Source organism: Ischnura elegans, chromosome 9 (genome assembly GCF_921293095.1).
Source record: "Ischnura elegans chromosome 9, ioIscEleg1.1, whole genome shotgun sequence".
Classification (NCBI taxonomy): domain Eukaryota; kingdom Metazoa; phylum Arthropoda; class Insecta; order Odonata; family Coenagrionidae; genus Ischnura; species Ischnura elegans.
In genome coordinates, this window is record NC_060254.1 from 41,749,522 (window position 1) to 41,762,832 (window position 13,311).

At 40.6% G+C, this 13,311-nt stretch overlaps 1 protein-coding gene across 1 annotated transcript in view; it reads right to left on the reverse strand.

Annotated features, from left to right (window-relative positions):
- Window positions 1–3,853, reverse strand: part of LOC124165576 (tensin-2) — a 297,177-nt gene extending 293,324 nt beyond the window's left edge. Inside the window, exon 1 of the mRNA XM_046543032.1 lies at window positions 3,414–3,853. The gene's annotated coding sequence lies outside the window, so the exon portion shown is untranslated. The remainder of the gene's footprint in view (window positions 1–3,413) is intronic.
- Between the last annotated feature and the right edge of the window lie 9,458 nt (window positions 3,854–13,311).

The window sequence follows — 13,311 nt, forward strand, 5'->3', positions numbered from 1 at the left end:
GAAGATTTCGTTTTAAATGAGAAAGAATTCTACTCGAATACTTGCGTAATAAAAATGTGTTCATATGACGGATAACTTAGACCTAATTAAGGACACTTATACCCCCTCAAACGTTTAAAAGTAACTATGATGGTATCCCCAAAATTTGGAACATCATCATCATTAACATCTATTGTAGAATTAAAGGGCATTAGGTAGGCGATGTTATCTTTTGAACTGCCTTCAAATGCGGATAGGAAGACTTGATATTTTTTTGTATTCGAAACCTCATCCCTAATGAAGTACCCCAAGGAAATAGCTATCAGTACAGTAACGAGTGGATCGAAGGGGACGGCCAAGCAAATTCCACACTGTCCTTTCTCATAACGCATGAATCAAGTTTTTCTCTTTCGTCCCTTCGATACTAGCTTTCCTGACTTCGAACGCTGCTCAATACCGCAAATGCCTATTAAGTTGTCGACAAATCGAACGCTATTTTACAGGTTTTTAAGTAACTTTAATCTTTCACTCCACTCAACGCTACCCACCTAACTCGTTTCATTCGTATTTAAAAAGATCCTTTGAATCTAAGGAAGCAAACCATTTCAATTCCATGAGTTGGATAGAAAAGAATTCTCTTTTACATAGTTAATAACATTAAGATTGAAAAAAAAACTATTTAGTCTCAGTCCAATAACGCTATACATTTTATAAAACTGAATATTTTCAATATTTCCCCGCTGCATAGTAATCATACGATCTTCGCTTTCTACCGTGCATGCATGATTTACCCTTTGATAACGTAAAGCAGTCACGGTTTTACTAATACGAAAGGAACCGATATGAAGACGATGATACAAGAGACAAAGGCCTTTTACACGGTGAAGCATTACACGTCGGCCACATATTTCAAGGGAAACGTGATACTTTTTTCAGAGAGAAAATGACAAGCAACTTGTAGACGAGCATGAGTTGGCAATTTCAACGGAGCTAATTAAAATACAGTCGATCGTCTATACGAATCAACACCCATCCCCTGTTTTCACCAAAAGAACCAAACAAGAGATGAACGAGATAAAACGAGGGATACAGCCCTTTCACACGAATCAACACGACTTGAAACATTAAGCCGTTTTTTTTTTCGGTACAACATCACCTTTTAGTTCTCATAAAGGAGGTGATCAATCAAAGAGTGGCTTATTGACGGACACCTACAGAGAATGTGCTTTGACATAGATCAACAGTGATTGTCACATGACCATAAGCGTGTCTGCAAAGGGTGCTGAGGTCCTCGACGCGTGATATACCTAAGGAGCGCAAAACTAGCCTTGAAAACTTAAACAATGAAGAATAAAATGTAAAATTTGACCCTGAAATCCTATGGTAATACTAATAAAAAAGGTAAAAGGTAAAAATCGTATACTTTTAAAGCGTATTTAACTCTCACGCTTTCGATACCTCAAGATCTACAATTAGTAAGGCCAAAAATTCTAAACCCAAAGGAACACTGTTTCATAGTCATTCACATTCATCATCATAAGTCAACAATACTTCGATTGGTTTGACGCAGTTCTCCACTCCTATCCGCCAGCCTTTTTCTGGTGACAAATTTCTACTCTCTAATATCCTATGTAACCTGTCCTATATAACTCATTTGGGGCCGTCCCTTGCCCTTCTCCGATGGTTTTCATCAGGTCATTATACCCCATAATGTTGTCAACCAAGTTGTCTTCTCCTTACGGCTTTTGGAAGACTTTCTTTTCTCCCACTTTTCTTAGCACTTCCTCATTACTCACTCGGGCGATTCATTTAATATTCACCATTCTTCAGAGACTGAATTTACAGGGACGCCCATAGGCACTCGAGGAAGCCACGCGAAAAACCCTAATCAGCTCGACGGGCATGACCGTATTTGGATGAAGGGATCGAGAGGTTACGGTTATATTTTCCCCTAAAGTGACTCTTCAAATTTCTTTGTTGTGAAAATATTCCGAGGAGCATATCACGTAATCAGAGCGCTTCACGATATTTTCTACCGATATTTTCGTCAAGCGCCATGTATTTGGACGCCCAAATAACACGTATAGCTCTACGTTTTAAGATAAAGCCTCTCTCAGCACACAACACCTGTAACCACTCCTCAGAGAGGTATGCCTAGCCGGTGCCTTGACACTTCGGCGACCGCTTTTTCCCCATGAAATGACAATAGCAGGCACGTAAGACGAAAAGGTGGACTCAAGTCACGCCCTCCCTTTGGCATTTTTTCTCGGTACGAAACTATCCCAGTCAACTGATGGAAACGTTGAGGGATGCAAACACGCAATTTTAGAGAAGATAGCTGCGGGACTTACAATTAGCGCCAATCAAAAGAAAATTCGCAGATATCAAGGTGGATTTACACTTTCAATTTTTTTCACCGATTCATTTCATATGAAATAATGGAAGTTGATCTAAACGTTTTCGGATTTTTTTAACGATTTGCTCATGTCAACTACCATTAATACACCCAAGTTTCTGTTGGCAAAGATTAATAATTCCGAAATTCAGGTGGGAAGTTGATTGCAGAGGGAAACATGCACAAAAAATGTCAGCGCAAATGCAGTCGTTCACACTCGTCCGACCTCACTCGTCGGCTAGTGATACTTTCTCAGCAGCCTCTTCATTTGTTCATTTTAGTTAACACCCTCCACCACTGCATTTCATGTCGAAAGTCGCTTGCAAGAAATTACTAGCAAAAACGTCCATCGTAAATAGAGCATTACGCACTCGTCCAAATTTACGACCAGTGAGATCTCCTCAGCTCCCTCTCCGTTGGTGCCTTAACAGTTTAGTTAACACTCTCACCCAGATGTCTCGGTGAGGTCAAAAGGGAAGTCTCACTATGTAGATGTTAAAGTCACTGAAGGGTAACCAACAATAGGTTTAGAGACCTCGCACCATATCACACGAGGCATATCCCCGATGGATTCATTGAAACCTCACAGCCCGCCAAAGGCTCAATGAAGAACCATTACGCGGACCACCACATCAGACACCGGCCTGGCCGACCCACGACTACGATCCGTGGAGAACCTCACGTGAGTTGTCTCGGTTTCATTTTTACGAGTGGAGTCGTAACGACGTCCCATTTACCACAGTCGAAATACAAAAGGGAGGGCGAGAAAGCGGGCATGTAGGGACCCCTGGCTGAGCAGGGTGAACCCTCCTTGGCATACGGGCACGGCGGGGAGCCAAAGAAAGGGATGAAGAATAAAAAAAGAACAACACGAGAGGAAAGGGTGGCTCTAAGCCGACCGCTGTGTGGAAGGGGTGGCGAGCGGGGATTTGGAGGGCCCACTGAAGGCCGTGGGCCCGTGCCCGCTCGGAAGAGGCGAGGTGGAAGTCAAAGCCAAGAGGTGAGGCTCGGAGTTCACCGGTGGGAGGGGCCCACATACCTCAGCGATACACCAAGAGCACGCTGCCGCATGACTCCCGACGGCCACCGCTGGAAGCCCGCGAAGGAAGGCTCTCGTAGTCGCCGGCGGAAGAGCGAGAGGATACCGCCACCACCCGCATCGGAACCGGGGTGAAAAAAAAGGCACTCGAAACCGCGACGGCACGCTTTTGACACTCTCACGAGGGAACTCGGCAGACCGAGCGTCCCGCGCAGGGCGGGGGGTTAGAGAGAGCTACCGCCCGCCTGAGGCGGAGGACCTCATGACCACCCGTCCCACCAGCAGCGATGTGACAACACTTCCGCGCGTGTATGTACACGAGAGCAAGATCCGAGGCTATGTGCGGCGGAAACGCAAAAGCGTTGCGTCGGGAACGGAGCGAGAGCACGCGAAGGGGAGTTATGTCCTGCGTCAGCAGAGGCCGGCCTGGTAGGGACGAATGAAGAGTGGAAGGAAGAAGAGGAGGAGGTTTCGAGAGAGCTGGCAGGAGGGAGGGGGGAAGTGCTGGGGAGGGGGTGGGGGAGTGGAGGGGAGGGAAGAGAAGACTAGGGTGGGCTCCGTAAAGCTGTTGAGGGAGGCGCGGGAGGGAACTGAGTGCCCCCAGTGGTGGGAAACCCTTAACTTCCCCTACTACCGCCTTCCATTCCTTCCCCCCCCTCTCTCCCCTTCCCCAACCATCAACTTCTAAAACCCCCACCCTCCTACCAGCACCCTACACTCATACCACCACGATCTTCCACTCCCCTCCCCCACCGACACCCATCCCAAAGCGTGTATACGAAGCCGCAGTCAATCGTAGTTCGCCCAGGCGACGCAACAACACAACCACGGAGAGGACGGGACCTGAAGGCCCTCGGGTCTCCACCTCTACGGAGCGCAAGAACGCGCGAGCGCTGGAGACTTGAATGGGAGGGAAGTAGAGGAAGGTGTAGTGGGAGGAGGATAGGAATCAAAGGTTCCCCTCGCCAGGCACGTAGCCAGCAATTTGATTCGGGGGGAGATTAGGTGGTATGCGGGTTTTCTGCCTATGCTGATATTTGGTTTTCGATTCGCACGCATTGGAAAGCCATGCACTTCATTTAAGTTATATATTTAGTCTGCATAAATATGGGAATTCGTTTTTCCCCCGATCCATAAAGGACTTCAATAAATGTTATTCGTAAAGTTGTTCGAGCATCTGCTTTTTATGCGTAAACGGCTGGTGTCCTAACACCCCATGCCACAGGCTTTTATAGTATTACCTTGCGGGGTATTATGTTGATGTAGAAAGCAGAAAATTTAATTAATGGCGGGGCAAATACAGCCGTACACAATTGTCCAACCTCCGACCTGGCCAATCGGCTAGTGATACCTTCTTTGCTCCCTCTCCATATGTACAGTCTAGTTAACACCCTCCACCACAGCATTTCATGTCAAAACTCGCTCGCACGAAATATTATATATTGACATGCAATACGAAATGTGACTACATCGAAAAATGGAATGTCACATTGCCCCTAGGCAAGTAGTCTCCTCGGCAGATACATCGCGGATAGTCGCCACAAATGAAAACAATTCTAGGGGGGCGGACCCCCCAAAGTCTACGTGCCTGCCCTTTGCGCCGCCGGAAGAAAGCCTTCCAATACGATTCCTTAATCTATGTGGTTCACACCAATAAAACTGATACACTTTCGTAATTATAAGGATTTTTTAATGGAACAAAAAAACTATGCTTTGATTAAAACTGACTAATCTCATTTCATTCGAAGAAAATTTATGTTAGTCCGCAGTCAGAAAAATATTTCATGGGGTATACTCAGACAGGATAATGTACTTCACGTGGAGGTTATTTGGATGGGGTAGGCGTTATATTATATTTCTCTAGCATTTTCATGAGTGAGGTGAACGTTTGATCCCATAACACCCATCCCTTCTTGAAATGAACTAGCGAAAAGTCCAGTTGAATTTCAACGGGAGAGGAGAAAGTAAGTAAAGGCTTGTCAATTTGCATCTCGGAAAATAATTTGGATTTATGAGGCCGTGATCATCAATCAAAATTCTGTCCTGATATTTACGCGTTACGAAATTTGTGAGCACGGTTATCATTTTCAGTAGCACTCCAGATTTTTTAAAATATCTTCTGGAATGACAATTTATATACAATATGATGTCTTCATAAATTTTGGGTAACTTGGTGTAATCAACGTTATTGTTGTGTTCATATTTCAGATTTAAATATGCTCAATACTTCCTTCAACTTAGGCAATAAGAAGAGTGTGCAAAATCCTCAGCTCAACAGTAACTCTTACAGATAGACCAAGGTAAGACGCGTAACCTACTTGAAAGCGACGTCTGGTTAATTCAACAAAACTAAGTATATTGCATATAGCATCCTACATTCCATTATGACGTCTAAACGTTTCGGTTGGAGTCTTTCTCGCCGTTCTATCTTCTCATCATTAATCAGCCCAAAAGATCGTAAGATAATCTACTACGAAAGCGTAGACCACTGTGGATGACCCCAATCGTCAGGAAACGCGAGAAGAATCAAGACTCATACCCCGGGAGTGCATCAAATCTTTCAAAACTAACTTTCCGCAGATTTATTCCCACAAATTTTACTGCCGGAATAGGCTGTTTAGAAATTTTAATGTACAACTACGACATTTTTATCAGTTAGAAATGCAAAATTTTGGACGCTCCATTGAGATAAAATTTAAATGTAAATAAACTGCTATGAAAGATTCGAGTATCGATGTCACCTGCAACAAGCGAAATTAGGGTGGAACTTCTCCACGAAACAAACGAAAGTAGAACTTCTCCACGCGTCAGGTAATGAGATGCCACGGACTCGGCTACGTTTCTGACTGGGACTATTTTTGCTATTCTCATCCTAGGTATATTGGTGTTACGGGGAGAGAACTATTTTGGAAATGTAATTTCTATAGTCGGCCGCTAAAAGTGATAAAATTTGAGAGAATTATTTCAGAGCACATAGGTCTGAGTGTTGATGATGGTAAATATTGTTTAGCAACGATGGTAATGTAAAAATGTTTTGTTTTTAAGGGAAAAATATATAATTATTTAGATTTTTATTAAAAGCAACAACCAACTATGAGAAAATCCATTCGTTGAGTAAAGAAGTATAAATATATCTCTAATTCAGGATAGTAACGAGTAACGGAAGTAGTTAGATAGCGCCTTAAAAAAGATGCGAAACGTTTGACAAAAAAATTGAAAATTCAAATAACAGAATAATATCATTTCTACAACTGGATGTTTTGAACAACTCTTCATATCCTCCATTAACCCTGTTTTCTTCCTGATCCTACCTCGCCTAACTGAAACCCCTATCACACGATGATATATCATTCATAAGTTTTAGTAGAATCACTTGCGTGATAGCTCACCATTATCGTGTGAGATAGAACCAGCATAACAGATGCCAAAAATCATTGCCACTATACTCGCATAGCAACTTGAATACATCATTGACTCAAAACTAGTTCTCCATTAGCTTAAAGTAGAATCTATCTGCCGTCGACTAATCACTAGCATAATAGGGCACTACTAGAGTACTAGTCGGTCTCGTAAGAATCATGTATCTTGCGTTATAGACTTAACGCTTTTCATTGCATTACGAATTTTTTACATATATTTTCCCCCTTCTAACCACCTAATCCGCCACCTTCGAATCTCGTCTAAAATATTTCCTCTTCAGCCATACATTTTTAACACTGCTTTATTCGTTTCCTTCTCCGTCTAATGCACTTTCTCCACTATCCAGTTTGACCATATCTCTAAAAATTCATACCATGCTCTTCTCCAAGGGTCACGTATGTGCAACTATAACACAACAACTCTTAGATCTTGTGGAATATTTTCTTTGAACTTTTTCACAAGTTACCATCGACCTCACCTGCAATAGAACACACCCTTTGCCAACACTATCTTCTTCCTAATATCCCTATCGAGTGCAGGATCCATTTCTCACGAACTTACTACAAATAAAATAATACTTTTACATGTACTTCGGATCATACCCATTATTAATAAGTTTCATTTAATTGCTATCTTTTAATTTATTATTTGATTTTTCTTGGAGAAATTTAATACCCAAGTCTCCTTCGGCCGTATTCATAGATTTCCGCTAAAACACGCTAGTAGGGCGACTAACTTAGTCGGTTACTAAGACCTTTTAGTCGCCTACTAAGATATGGTATTCATGGATTGTATTACGTGACCTACTAAGAGCTACTAACTTAGTATGCTACTAGCCAGCTCGGCAGCCGATACTCGGTAGCGGTTTGGGTTCAACCCGCTAGGCTACGCTTGACAACACTGCATCTGACTCCTCCGCGGCGCGCAAAATTCGTAACACTATCAAACAAAAGAAATTGATTCAGCAAAATGCATTGAAATTTTTACTTCATAATGGATAATTCGATGTGATATCGCATCTCAGACATATTTTTTGATAGCTGTACACAAAAATTATGCAATACCTTTGGGAAAGGGTAGATTTATGAGTACCTAATACCGAAGCATTTGTATGTTTGAGATGCAGTTATTGCTTTACAAACGGCCGTATATTTATTGATCACATACATTGCGTATTGTTTGCACTTCCGATATTTGTTTCCATTAGTGTATGCGTGATTAGTATGGAAAAACAAAACTAGCAACGTCAGTATTATACATATCTTATTCGGAAAGCAGAAATACACCTCGATGTCGGAGTAGAAACGAAAACTTTTGCAATGCAGAAATGAAACGTTAAGAAAATAACGTTGAGATAAATGTGTGAATGATACACATTTATTACGTTACAAACACCTACGTGCGAGCAATTAGTAACATATGTTTGCAACTCCTAAAATGTTAGTCAAGGAAACAACAATCTGCTTCGCTACATTTAAATATTTCAAATATTGACAGCGTGCGGAAATATACGGCATATACTTTACTAGAGGTGGTTAATGTAAAAAACAAAGCATAGTTAACGTAACTTGTTTTACTTATTTATTGCCCATCATATCACAAATAGCACTACAACGCACACAACATTTCACTTCACATTTCACGAGCTGTCTTTATGACACTTATAATCCATTCTGAATCAACTGGTTCAATGAAAAGCTTGACTCACACTTAATTTAAAACACTATAACGTAACTCTAGTAAATAATGATAATCAGTTTTCCAATCTCTCTGCACACACCAAAAGAATTTGCACTCGTTGACGTTCGAAAGAATTCTTCGCGTCTCACTTCCCACTCATCACTAATGATTTAGAATCAGTTAATGTTATTTCACATTACCATTACGTAGAAAATGAAATAAATAGGCTGAAACAAATTTTTAAACCAGAAATTGAAACATCAACAAACTTCCAATCTCACTCTCCACCACGGTCTTAGAATATGAGAAGGTCTGGACACTCTCCGTTCAGACATGGTCATTTAATGAAGCCGTTTCCCGTTGAGGCCGGTAGGGGCGCCACCTATCCTGAAGGGCAAGTTTCCTAGGTATCTGTATACGATACTTCAGTAATTATGAACTAATTTACGGCAAAAATGAATATAAACATATCGACAGTGGTTACTAATTAACAAGTTCATATGCACTTAACATCTTATAGCGAAAAATACCTAGAAATCGTTCTCATACGTGAGTATTAATCAAATGGAAGGCGTTGGATTTCAGCTTCGTCTGCTTCCATACCTTTGTAAAATCAGTTACAGCCATAACGAAAGATTGTCAGCAGCTAAAACCTTATGTAGTGAGGAAAAATATTTTTAAGGAAATAATTATTTAAAGCTATCTTGTGGTAAACGTTAATATAAGTTGTCATAGAAGCTACGTACGCACCATTGCCCCTGAGCCCATCGGCATGTTTCCACGGCCTTATAAGAATATAGATGTTATTCCTTGCTTTCAAACACTATTAACAAATATAATATCAGAAACGCAAACGGCTTCTTACCAAGGCCGAAGTGAAATACTTCTTATGAAGTGACGTATGTTAATGTTTTTAATCTCCTGAGTCTCGATCAAGTGATAATAATAATGGCAGGGCTCAGCAAACCTAAAAAAATGATTCTATCCTAGGGACGTTTTGCGGGTATGGAATAGGCATATTTAATCGTTGAACAGGGTGAATAATTTCCGGAAGTACCATTATTACCGTTAAAGGCTATTTTATAACGATGCTTGCCTACTCACCAAAGGAATAATTTGAGATTTAAGGAAGTAAAATACCATATGAAAGATAAAAACGAAAGAGATTTTGCAAATAATTTCCGAATAAACTTCCACGAAAACAGTGCAATGGATATAATCCAAGGGATTTGCGGATGTCTGATCACTTTCAGGTGCTGGCAAATCTGAAATATTATCCCTCGACCAAAAATAAGATAAGTAGTACGACAGAAACCACAGGCTAATACTGCTAATACGCGGTAAATGTACTTTTCATGAGAGTTGCACGCACCATCGATAACAGCTGCATTAAAAGAAATCATCGAAAGAGGTATTAAGAATGAAAACGATTCACATTTTCCCAACTTATATAATGTACACACACATCAAATCTACATTTCCAGAATGATTACACAATGCTATTGAAACTGAGATTATTTATACAATCAATGCAAGGTAATGTCATGAAAAATAAATTTTAAGTACTCACAATTTAACATTTCTATTAATTCTTTCTATTACTAATTTCTATTTCTAATTACTAATCATTCTAAGAGATTCAATTTAGTAGGAGAGAATGATGAATAGTTGATGAAAGCCGTCGCACATCTTGCATTTTCTCAGTGTTACTTCATTCCTCCACTGTGAATGACATTGACCACTGGAACAGCAGAACCTGTAATTTAAAATATGTATAAATTTTGGAGCTTTAGCACACCAAAAAAATGAATCTTACAGCTATTTCATCGCTTCTCAGGGTCCTTGGGGACTCTAAAAAGCGAAATCCTCGAAGTCTTGTGGCCATAACCAGTGGTGCAACGCGGTACCACACATCTCCACGGCATTTTCCTTTTTTCAGTAAATCCGCGATATATATCCACGAAATATTAATGTAGAACAGTAAGGAAATAATGCAGAAGACTATCATTCGAAAATAAATGAAAACTAAATCTTAATTAATTACAAAAATGACTATTTCCACTCACCTGTAGTATGCGCTCAACAATACGGAAATGAACTTACCCGCTAATTCTTGCCCTCCAGAATACGTGGCGCCGCCCCGGCAAACGTGCGGCAGGTTGAGGAATCGACTTCAATAAAAGACCATGGGTTCCCAATGGAGTGGGATAGGAAGTGTCGGAAGTGTCATGGGGCTGCTCTCCACTATCACTCGTACCGTAACCAAAACAAAAACAACAGCGCAACGAAATACGCGAAATGTAAATACTGCCGAAAGCTCACGTTAAAGTGACTAGAATAAGTAATATAATCAAACACAAATTATAAGCGTACAAACGAATGAAAATTTATAATCGTTTGCTGTATCCCTAAAGAACAACTGCTTCAAATATGAAACATATCCCCTTCGCAACAGCTACCTTTGATCGAAATGGTTAAACCAGTATGAAATAAATAAATAATTTTGTCGAAGCTCATACACTCACAAATCACTTCACTTGTCGCTTCACTCTTTACTTCATCGTCTATATGCAATCAATTCACTTAGGGGCGCACTGAATGTACAAATTATGTTCACTTACACCACTTACACTAGAGGCACAAGTTCACTGCAAGTCGTAGCTTCCTCGCAGCTACGAAAAACTTTCAATTCCTGTCAACAATTACACTACATACGTTGCCTGCCTTACTTGAAGAATGGATTCTCGTATTCTATTTTGGCACAAATGCATAAAAACTCTATAATAGTATACAAATAAAACCGGAGTTCGATCATCCACAACGGTCCGCCATATTTAGTAGCTCCCTTAAACAAGGCCGGAGGGCGACTAAGAACCAGCTACTAAGATAGTAGCATACTAAGCTTAGTAGCCCTTACTAACGATCTATGAATACCATTTTGCTAGTATGCTACTACTTAGAACGCTACTTAGGCGTTAGTAGCTTACTAAGGAAACTATGAATACGGCCGCTTGTGATTTATCTCCTTACTCGATAAGCTATTCAACGCTTGCAAACATTTTGATGACTGGCAAACCAACGCCCGGTAGCTCGCATTGCTAACAGAGTTTATCACCCGCTGACCCACTTTGCCTATGATCTTAAGCGCTTTCAAGGCCTCTCTTATCATTTCGTTAGCATACACGCTGAAAAGCAAAAGCGATAGCCTGCTACCTTCTCTTTTTCCACAAACTTTTACTGCCCATCCAGAATCTTTGTCAACCACCCTCACTCGCCAAGCCATGACTAGGGGAGAATGAGTATTCTTCACAATCAAAACCGGTGCAGAAATTGTATTTATGAACATGATGATTATGATATCAAAGCTAAATACGGCTGAGTTTATTTTAAAAAGAAACCCAAATAAAATTCCATGTCATCTCTACTGAATCACTACCGTGACAGATTCAATATCCATTTTACATGCTTTTTTCTCCAGCATACCTCTAGACGACAGATTCTTTAATAACATCAACTCAATGCTGGAACTCAATTAGATTTTATGCGACATAAAGAGTCGCTATATTAATCTACATTGATGTACAGCACAATCACGGTTGGACCATAGCTACGTATTCTCCAATTTACTTTTCTTTCGCTAGAAGAAAGCCTTCAACGGACCAGTGACACTATCGAGCAAAAAAAATTTCTCCATGAATGGCATGTTTTTTCCTATGATGCCGTTCAAACCCACGAAGGGAGGAAAGTAAATAGGGCGAAACAGTAAGTGATGTATGTACAATTCGTTACATTTCATTGCAGTTAGGATGGGCAATCTGTGGCTCCACAACGACGGTTGATGTGCTAAGGGAACAAGAGTCTTTCTCTGCTTAAAAAAGATTCATGCGAACCACAGAGTAATACTCTTACTCTATGATGCGAATAAAATTGGTTAAAGTCATGAACTTTAGACTCGAATCTACGCAGAGATAAAAGAAAATGCACTTATCATCCTGATTATGAATTATTTATTATTAAATTACTTCTGGAACAGTGGTAAAAATATCAGTAAGTTGAAGGCATGGGGGATGCAGCTGATACTACAGAGAACAGAATAATTGCGCATTCATAGTACAAGTACTGATTTATCCGCAAAATTTGCAAATACCTAAATGCTACAGTTACCGAGGTATGAATGCCATCAGCGACAGCAACATATTGTAATGGTTCAATTAATCTGGAAGGACTTAGCAGCCGATGGATTCTCAGAATAGCGACGATATTTCCCTAAATCCATGCTACGGGATGATCTTAACTTAGGTACGGTGAACGGGATGCGGAGAGATGTAAGACCGAATATGAATTGGAAAAATTGTAACACAATCCATCCATCCATTCATGTCGTCGCTCCGTAGACCGAATAATACATTCATGTGAGCATAATAAGAATGCAAGTAATTTAAAGCACATAATACAAAATGGACAAAGGCAATTTAGATGTAGCAAGTTAGTATTACGTTTGTTCCAATGCTTCCGAATCCCATAAAAGTGTTGGATTTCATAGCCATCATAATGGTCGGAGCCCAAGAGGGATCAGATGGATTAGACTGGCTTCTTATCCTCCGCCCATGTCCATCGGATACGTGGTGAACTAACACCGCATGTCATAATTATTAATGAGACAAGCAATGCAGAGATTATCTGACTGCAACTCTTCACTCCACCCTCAACCCTACACATTCTTCCAACCTTGGAGGCTATTTTGTTACACATCCCGTTTTAACCTTGGCTACAGGGTATTAATCTCCGGGTCTCCCTT